General features: G+C 44.8%; 1 non-coding gene across 1 annotated transcript; it reads left to right on the forward strand.

The window, feature by feature from the left end:
- Positions 1 to 10,075: 10,075 nt before the first annotated feature.
- Positions 10,076 to 10,157, forward strand: trnan-guu (transfer RNA asparagine (anticodon GUU)). The gene has a single exon. It is a non-coding gene; the product is annotated as a tRNA-Asn (tRNA).
- Positions 10,158 to 10,488: the final 331 nt, after the last annotated feature.

Genomic DNA, 10,488 nt, shown 5'->3' on the forward strand with positions numbered 1-10,488 from the left:
TTCTTTCTAAATTACCCTAAAGTAGGGTGTTAATGAGTTAAAGTTTCAGGTTCCTGCAACCAGAATAGCCATTGTCCACTATCAGTTTTACTGTTATAAATAAAGGGTGGAACATTCATCGTGAATCTATAGAAACAGTCTGGTCCTGCACACTGCAGACACATCCACGTCATCACCAACCAGCTCTCCGAGAATTGGTGCAGTTCTTTGACTTTGCCCCATTCGCTCCATGGAACTACTTTTAAAAGATTTTAAATTACAAGCAGTTTTGTTAATGTTCAGCCTTTGAGAAGAAATCATTCCCTGGCCACAGTGGAGAGAGCATTAAATATAAAACTGTAGATTACCAGGTAACACAGTGAAAGCTGATCAGCTAAACTATAATTACTTACTTTTCTTACTTTTGCTCTTGCTATTCGGCTTTTCATCATTTTCAGTTCCTGACTCCGGATATTATTGTGATTAAATGTGAAAAGATGCACTGTGTCTCAGCCCCGGTATATTGACTCTTTCTCTGTACAGTGCTGTGTACACTCAGATACTGACACTGTCTCTCCCTCCCTCCATTTTCCAGCCCTGACGGTGCAGAAAGCGCTGCTCAAAGTTACACATTCTGACTGTTTGCAGTTGATTAGTGACAGATTATTAACGTATCCTTCTGCAGCGCTGCCTCGGTTAATAACAGCAGATAGAAGTCACATTTCAGGTACAGAAACAGACGCATCAATTATTCACTCTTTCCCAGTTTGAGTGAGGCCGGGACAAGCAGCAACATTCCAGCCCCACACTCTGCAATTACCCAGCACCAGCGGAAAGCAGTGAATACAGATTCAATCAGTGGGTTAATGTCCATGACAGGGATGCAAGATTCCACAGCCCAGGATAAACATCCCCATACACCGAGAACAAGCTCAGGAAAACCCGGGGGAGTTAATATCCCAATCACTGAGCATTCCAGTAACATTGAACAAGTTCCTGAACTGAGTGAACCTTTCAAAGTACAGAAGTGAGGACGAGGTCAAAAAGCTCTGAACAGTTGAGGTGACTGAGTGGTTTCAGCTTCTCTGTTCAGGTTGCAGCTTTCACTGGAGGCATGTGTTTAAATCCCACTTCTGACAACTTGATTTTCAGTTACTTTGCAGAGCTTCCTTGAAGGTTTGAGGTAGAGTAAATACTGAGGAACTGTTTCTAACTGCTGAACGGTCAATAACCGAAGGTTACAGATTTAAGGTGACTCACAAAACCAGAAGGAACTTGAGGAAAAATTCCTTTCTGCAACGTGTGGTTAGAATTTCAGTTATGTGGATAGATTGGAGAAGCTGGGGTTGTTCTCCTTGGAGAGGAGATTTGATAGAGGTGTTCACAATCATGAGGGGTCGTGACAGACCCGATAGAGAGAAACTGTTGGTAGAAGAATTGAGACTCGGGTAAAAGCTGTGGCTCAGTCGGTTACACTCACCTCGAAATCACAAGCTTCTGGGTTCAGATTTCACAGCTGACACTCCAGTGCAGCACTGAGGGTGTTGAAGGTGCTGCCTTTCAGGTGTGATGTTAAACCAAGACCTGGTCTGCATGTTTGGGTGAATGTAAAAGATCCCATGCTGCAATTTCAAACAAGTGAAGAGCAATTCTCCCTGGTGTTGTGATCAATATTTGCCCCTCAATCAGATCAGTTGGTCATTATCACATTGCTGTTTGTGAATATCAGCTGCTGCATTTCTGACATTACAACAGTGATTACACTTCAAAAGTATTTCATTGTCTACAAAGTGCTTTGATATATCCAGTGGTCTTGAAAGGTGCTATAGAAATGCAAGTCTTTTCTTTCTTTATCACAACACATTGCTGTGTAAAAAATGGTTCTTCATGTCACCTCTGGTTCTTCTCCAATCACCTGATATCTGTGTCCTCTGCTTACTGACCCTTTTACAACAGGAAACAGTTTCTCCTGATTTAAACTATTGAAAACGTCCATGATATTGAACAAATGTGTCAAATGTCTTCTGGATTTTCTCTGCTGCAAGGAGAACAACCCCAGCTTCTCCAATCTCTCCACATAACTGAAATCCCTCACCCTGCTACCATTGTGATAAATCTCTTTTTTATTCTTTCATGGGATGTGGGCACTGCTGACACAATGTGATTCCTGTCAACGCAGCGGCCCGCTGACATCATCGGACTGTGCCAAGCTGTGCATAGGCACAGCTACATCTTGCCAGGATTAAGTGGCACATGCGTAGGATGATGTCATTGCGCAGCGCCAACATCATCGCATATCTGCGCCTGGTCCATCTTCGCACATGTGCGCTAAAGAGTCATCGGGTATCCAGCCCCTCACTCAGCTGGAGGAAGCGGCTGAATAGGAGACTTTGAGGCTGGAGCTCTCCCCCCCTCGGCAACTCGCTCCAGGCCTCGACGCTTCCTCCCCTCAGCCGCTCGCTCCACACCTCGATGCTCCCCTGGACAATTGTTCCTCACTCGCGTCATCCAGCTCTATGGCCGCTTGCTCTCTGCCCCCCAACCTCCGCTCCAGCCGCTAGCACTAGGCCGTGCCACTTCCCTCCTCCAGGCCACTCACTACTCACTCCTACGTCACACTTTGCAGCCCACCTTGCTTCTTCGGGCGGCACGTGGAGACTGGACAAACGTGGGAGCAAGTAGCCGAGAGAAGGGAAGCAGCGCAGCCCAGAGCTAGCGGCTGGAGGGGAGGGGGGGTGGGGAGTGAGCGAACGACTGGAGAATGGGGTGACATGATCTGGAGACAATCGGCCAGGGAAGTAGGGGGGTGAGCAGCGAGGTCTGGAGCGAGCGACTGTGGAGGGTGGAAGCGGCCGGTGCAAAGCAGGGGGAGAAAGCGAGTTGTGCCACTTAGTGGTTGCGTTGTCAGCAAACGCAGCCTTTATTGTCCATCCTTAATTGCCCTTGAGAAGGTGGTGGTGAGCTGCCTTTTTGGAGCTGCTGCAGTCCATGTGTTGTACGTAGAACCACAGTGCTGTTAGGAAGGGAGTTCCAAGATTTTGATCCAGTGACAGTGAAGGAATGGTGATATAGTTCCCAGTCAGGACAGTGTGTAACTTGGAGGGGAGCTTGCAGATGGTGGTGTTCCCATTCATCCAATGTCCTTCTAGGTGGTCGAGATTGGGGGTTTGGAAGGTGCTGTCGAAGGAGGCTTGGTGAGTTGCTGCAGTGCATATTGTAGATGGTACACACTGCTGCCACTGTTCACTGGTGGTGCAGGAAGTGAATATTTAAAGTAGTGGATGGAGTGCTGATCAAGTGATATGCTTTGTCCTGGATGGTGTTGAGTTTCTTTGGTGTTGTTGGAGCTCCACTCATCCAGGCAAGTGGGGAGTATTACATCACACTCCTGACTTGTGCCTTGTAGATGGTGGACAGGAGGTGAGTTACTTGCAGCAGAATTCCCAGCCTCTGACCTGCTCTTGTAGCTACGGTATTTTTATGACTGATCCAATTCAGTTTCTGCTCATTGGTAACCCCCCGGATGTTGATTGTGAAGGATTCAGCAATGGTAATGTCATTGACTGTCAAGGGGAGATGGTTAGATTCACTCTTGTTGGAAATGGTCATTGCCTGGCATTTTTGTGGCGTGCATGTTACTTGCCACTTATCAGTCCAAGCCCAATCTTGCCCAGGTCTCTCTACATGTGGACACGGACTGCTTCAGTATCTGAGGAGTTACTAATGCAACTGAACATTTTGCAATCATCAGTGAACATTTCCACTTCTGACCTTATGATGGAAGGAAATTTATTGATGAAGCAACTGAAGACGGTTGGGGCCTAGGACACTACCCTAAGGAACTCCTGAGCGATGTCTGGTACTGAGATGATTGGCCACCAACAACCAGCACCATATTCCTTTGCGCAAGGTATGACTCCAACCAGTGGAGATTTTTCTCCTTGATTGCCATTGACTTCAATTTTGCAAGGGCTCCTTGATGCCCTTGGCAAGAGCAGTCACTGTCACCTCACCTCACCTCCAGAATTCAGCTCTTCTGTCCATATTTGGGCCAAGGCCATAATGAGGTCAGGAACTAAGTGGCCCTGGCGGAACCTAAAATGAGCATTGGTGAGCAGGTTATTGCTGTGTAAGTGCTGCTTGAAAGCACTGTCAGCGACACCTTCCATCACTTTACTGATGATCAAGAGGAGGCTGATCGGGCAGGAATTGACCGGGTTGGATTTGTCCTGCCTTTTGTATACAGAACATACCTGGGCAATTTTCCACATTGCTGGGTAGATGCCAGTGTTGTAGCTTGGCGGGTGGTGTGGCTAGTTCTGGAGCACAAGTCTTCAGCACTGCAGCCAGGATGTTGTCAGTATCCAGAGCCTTCAGCCATTTCTTGATATCATGTGGAGTGAAGTGGATTTAGCTGAAGATTGGCACCTGTGATGCTGGGGACCTCAGGAGGAGGCCGAGATGGATCATCTACTTGGCACTTCTGGCTGAAGATGGTTGCAAATGATTCAACCTTGTATTTTGCACTGATATGCTGGTCTCCCCTATCATTAAGGATGGGGATATTTGTGGAGCCTCGTCCTCCTGTTAATTGTTTAATTATCCACCACCATTCAGGACTGGATGTGGCAGGACTGCAGAGCTTTGATCTGATCTGTTGGTTGTGAGATCACTCAGCTTTATCTATTGCATGCTGCTTCCGCTATATGACATGCAAGTAATCCTGTGTTGTAGCTTCACTCATTTTTAGGTCTGCTTGGTGCTGTTCCTGACATGCCCTCCTGCACACTTCATTGAAGCACTATTGCTCCCTTGGCTTGATGGTAATGGTAGAGTGAGGGATATGCCAGGCCATGAGGTAACATATTTTGTTTAAATACAATGCTGCTGCTGCTGATGGCCCACAGTGCCTCATGGATGCCCAGTTTTGAGCTGCCAGATCTGTTCATTTCTTCCCTCAGATATAATTGGAAAAAAAATTCTGAAGAAATGCATGAACTAAATAAAAAGGAGAGAGAAATAAATACTGACAAAATGGATGGCAGCATTTGGAAGGTAAAAAGATTTCAGTTTTATTATCGATGAGTGAGAGGAATATATCACACTTTGGGGATTCTGGAAGTGGATTTACTGATAATCTGGGGAATTGATAGGAAGCTGCTTCATAGTTGGTGGAACAAATTCCCGCCTTTGGGGTGGAGCCAACAGCTGCATCCGTCCAATAACAGACAGAGTAGAAGTACTGTATCAGGCCTTGTTAACTCAGTTGGTACAGCATGAGACTTTTAATCTCAGGGTCTTGGATTTGAGACCCTTGTTGTGTGGTTGTTCTTCCCTTTTTCAGTCTTCATCAGCAGAGAGTTCAAGGATTGTTTGAAATTAAATTCAACAACATCACCAGATTTCAACTACTCCCACCCCGCCCCCTCCCAGTGTAATTCACAGAACTCTCAACCTCTGCCTTCCCCCTTCCCCTCCCTCCCAGAACTGCGACAGGGTTCCCCTTGTCCTCATTTTCCACCCCACCTGCCTCCACATCCAAAGGATCATCCTCCACCATTTCCGCCACCACCAGCGTGATGCCACCACTAAACGCATCCTCCACTCCCCTGTCAGCATTCCGAAGGGATTGTTCCCTCCGCGACACCCTGGTCCACTCCTCCATTACCCCCAATACCTCGTCCCCTTCCCAAGGCACATTCCCATGCAATCGCAGGAGATATAATACCTGCCCTTTTCCCTCCTCTCTGCTCATTATCTAAAGCCCCAAACACTCCTTTTAGGTGAAGCAGCGATTTACTTGTACTTCTTTCAATTATGTATACTGTATTCACTGCTCACAATGCGGTCTCCTCTAAAGTGGGGAGACCAAACGCAGATTAGATGGAACACCTCTGCTCAGGCCGAAAGCATGATCCTGAGCTTCTGGTTGCTTGCCATTTCAACACTCCCCCCTGCTCTCATGTCAACATTTCTGTCTTTGGCCTGTTCCAGTGTTCCAGTGAAAATCAACCCAAGCTCGAGGAGCAGCACCTGACCTTTTGATTCGGCACTCTACAGCCTTGTGGATTGAACATTGTGTTCAATAACATCAGAGCATGACTGGTGTCAGGCAACCAGAAGCATTAACACACTCTTTGCATTTGTCCCAGGACAGCGTTGTTATTTAATCTCTCCTGCCCTCTGCCCTATCAAACACCTTCCCCTTTGTTCTCTCCCACATGCCCCTCCCCTTCACTTGTTTAAAACCGAATTCTTTTCTAACCTGTGTCAGTTCTGATGAAAGGTCACAGACCAGAAACATTAACTCTGTTTCTCTCACCACAGATGCTGCCAGAGCTATTGAGTATTTCCAGCACTTTTTGTTTTTATTTCAGCATCTGCAGTATTTTGCTTTTATTGTGTCAGAAAGTCTTTCCTTGATTCAGGACTCTGACCTCTCTCCAAAATCTCTCTGCTAAAGATTGAACTTTATCACATTTCACTCACAGCTCAGGGTCAGTGTGGCACAGTGGGACTTCTGGTTGTCTCCCACTTCACAGTCCATCAGTACTGAGAAAACAATGGGGAATATTACTCACATGTTGTGTTCTGTAACTTTTTACAAACACTTTAATGTATATATTGTCTTCCAAAGCAGTGACAGAATGGTGGCTTCAGTGTGTTGTTGAAGTAGCTTTGTTGAGTTCGTGTTGTACTAACAGTTAAACAGTTCTTGGTTCAATCCCAGGTTTTGGCACTTTCAACCTCTCCTGTGTCTTTTTCTTTGGCTCCAATTGTCAAGCTGCATGATTTACTCTGAAATTAGCACCAGAGAACCAAGGAACCAGCGAGCATGAGGAGCTGAAATTAGCACAGATCAAATCCACTTAATATTTCTGACTGAAGATGTTTGCAAATGCTTCAGCTTCATCTTTTGCACTGACGTGCTCAGCACCACCATCATTGAGGATGTGAATGTTTTTGGAGCCTCCTCATCTTGTTAGTTATTTAATTATCCACCACCATTCACGACTGGATGTGGCAGGACTGTGGAGCTGTGATCTGATCCTGAGGGAGATATCCGTGCGTGGAGTGGCGGGATGTATGGAGAGTGATCCTGAAGAGGGTGTCCGAGCCTGGAGTGGAAGCTTTCTGTGGAGGTACAGGAGTAGGCCATTCAGCCCCAGTGTTTTATAAAGGTTTAGCATAACTTATTTGCTTTTACTCTATGCCTCTATTAATAAAGCCAAGTGTCCTGTTTGCTCTTAGCAACCTTTTCAAACCTTGATCAAAAAAGATTGGTGTACATTGTCTCATTCTTCCTCCCAAACTGTATCACTTCACAATTTTCTGTGTAAAATGTTATCTGTTGTGTGAAAGCCCATTTTACCAGTGTGTTTAAGTTCCTCTGAAGTGTGTTACTGTCACTGGCATAGGACGAAATTCACGAGCATTCTTTGATGCTATCTCCGTGGAAAGAGCAATCTTACACACTAGCTCAAATTGGGATTTTGTGTGTTTGGTATCTTTCCTCATCCACCAATATAAGCACAAATCTGTCTCATAATGTACGGTCTAAGAATGTGCCAATGTTGCAATGTGGTGATAAATTCTTCAGTGTCACAATGTCCTCACCAACTGTTTCACTACTTTTCTGTTTTCTGGATCCAAGTTTGTAGCTTTCCGCGATCTCTAGTGGATTAGGGTTGAGCCTCACTTCAACGAAGAAACGGAAAGTTATGATTTAAAGATTACACTGTCGATCATTCACATCTCTGTCTTCTCCTGAACTTCGAGTTCAAATTTGTTTGTGAAGTTGAGTCACACGTTAAGACAGTACAGTCTTTGTCTTTGTGAAGGAATTGATTTGGGAATGGCTGTTTGAAAATGTCCCTTCTTGCACAGAAATTCAGTGCAAATACTTGATCACTCACAATTTCCTTGAGAGAAATTTGTGCAAAATCGCATTCGACACGGAAACTGCCTCAGCATTAATCTCACTGAAGCAGAATGTGACCGTGTTGTATGTTTCAGAATGTTGGTGCCGTTATTTGTCGCTTTTAACCGAGACCGGGACACAGGGAAAGGTTCATCCGAGTTTGGAATATATTATCATTCAGGAGGAAGAAAATTCAACAGGAACCAAATAAGAAAACCCAGTCTCCAGATTTGGGAAAGTGAATCAGAGCAGAATGAAGGGTGAACAGTCCAACTGCCCAGAAGAGATGAAAACACGGCTCAGTCAACACGTTCCCCTGGTTTATGATGCTGGAACATTCCTCACACAGAAATGATTCAACCCAATGACAAACATTCTTACAGCTGATAATTTATGCTACTGATTTAAGGACTGTCTCATGTCGTTACCGAGTGACGACGAGAAGATATTAAACTTTGTTCTATTCAATCTAGCTGTGATGAAGTTTGAATTTTTCTACCTTTTATAAACGGTATTTGAAGGGTCTCGGTAACAATGTTCAGTGTTGATGAGAGTGGGGTCTGGGTGAGAAGCTGCTGAGTGTAACAGGGTCAGGACTGGATGCAGGAAGTTCTCTGACAGTCTCCCTCTATCTCTCTAATGGGTTTGAGTTGATCTACGACTGGTAGCTTTTATTTTACTTTTCTTATTTAGAGATACAGCACTGAAACAGGCCCTTCGGCCCACCGAGTCTGTGCCAACCAGCAACCACCCATTTATACTAATCCTACATTAATCCCATATTCTCTACCACATCCCCACCATTCTCCTACCACGTACCTCCACAAGGGACAATTTCCAATGGCCAATTTATCTATCAACCTGCAAGTCTTTTGGAGGTGGAAAGAAACCAGAGCACCGGGCGGAAACCCACACAGACACAGGGAGAACTTGCAAACTCCACACAGGCAGTACCCAGAACTGAATCCTGGTCGCTGGAGCTGTGAGGCTGCGGTGCTAACCATTGCGCCACTGTGCTGCTGTTGGTGTTTTGAGAAATGAAGGAAGTTCCCTCCACCCATTTTTTTTGGACAGACAGTGTGGTATCAGGATGTAAAGGGTTAATGCTGAAGATAGTGGGATCAACCCCTCCCACTGTCAGAGTGATGATGGAACAGTCACATGAGATGAAGTTTGGGAGGAGAGAGAGCAGCACCAAGGATATTGTGTAAATTAGAAAAGAGTTCTTAGTTCTTTCAGCAGGAACTGTGTCCAGAAAATATCGAGAAACTCACAATTTTATTATTCAGGAATAGGAACACAGATATTAATTCCAAGTGACAGTTCTGGGACCAATTAACAAAAAAAGTAGAGAACAATATTGCTCACTGATTGAAATCCCCCAGTGAGGAGACAGTTAAACAGGTGATCTGTTGGGGCATCCTTCGATCCAAGGTTTCAGCAACATTTAATCTCCATTTTTGGTGAAATTCTCTGTTATTTGCAATTTTTTTTATCAGCTTTGATGGGCGAGTGAAAAAACTGAAAAAATTGAACAGTTCCATCCTTTCTTTTCTTCCTTCTTCTCTTCTTTCCATCAGTTTCTCTTTTCTGTCCCAGATCAATATAATGATGAGAATCCCAATTTAATCTGCTGTTTCTGGTGTTTTATCCATTCCAATCAAAATTTCAACATTCCAATCAAATCTATTTGTTATTCCACAGTGTCTCTCCATGTGTTTTATTCTGTTGTATTCTCTCATAGTCTGTTTGATGATCAATGTAACATCTCACTCTCTGTTCTGGTGAAGATCAGAAGCAGTGATATCTGTTTACACCACCCGACATGTCGGCCTGAGGCTGTGTCTCGCTGATCATGTGGAGTTAAAGCAATTCTTCGAGTCAGTTAGTTCAGTTGTCATTTCATGAGAAATTCGGTCATCATGACTTCGTCAGTGACCTAATGGTTCAGGTGTCTGAGTGATGTTAATCATGATGTGATGAAATGATTGTATGTTCCAGTCTTTCCGTGGTTGGTTTTCACACTGAGTAGAAACGTGTTGGACATGGTCTGGAAATGTTTCACACCGCTCCATTCCCAACTTCATTTACTGACAGAAGATATATTTCCATCATTGCACAGCTGGCTGCATAGCCAGAAACTGTGCTGAAGGTGACAGCTATGCCTCTACAGCTGACAAGGTGGCCGAGAGGTTAAGGTGATGGGCTGTTAATCCATTGTGCTCTGCACACGTGGGATCAAATCCCATCCTTGTCGCTAGTTTATCAATTGTTTATGTTGGGGGAGTTTATGTGTGATGTCAGCCTCGAAACCTGTTCTTGTCAATGTCCAGACAGTGATTCCAGAATTGTTTATCCTTTATTAAAATTGAGACAGACAATTGGAATTCTTCACTCAAACTGCACTGGAATGAAGATCAAATAGGGATCACGAAACGGAGCAGGATTTTTCCTCCCCTCCTTCCTTCCATCTTTACTTTCTCTGGATTTGCGCCAAGTGAAAGACAAATGGGAAAAGCAAATGGCGAGGGAGCAGATGCTGAAAATTATCCTTTGGCAAGAAATTTATTTTCAAATCTTCTTGATAG

The sequence above is a fragment of the Heterodontus francisci genome, unplaced genomic scaffold (assembly GCF_036365525.1).
Source record: "Heterodontus francisci isolate sHetFra1 unplaced genomic scaffold, sHetFra1.hap1 HAP1_SCAFFOLD_121, whole genome shotgun sequence".
Classification (NCBI taxonomy): Eukaryota; Metazoa; Chordata; class Chondrichthyes; order Heterodontiformes; family Heterodontidae; genus Heterodontus; species Heterodontus francisci.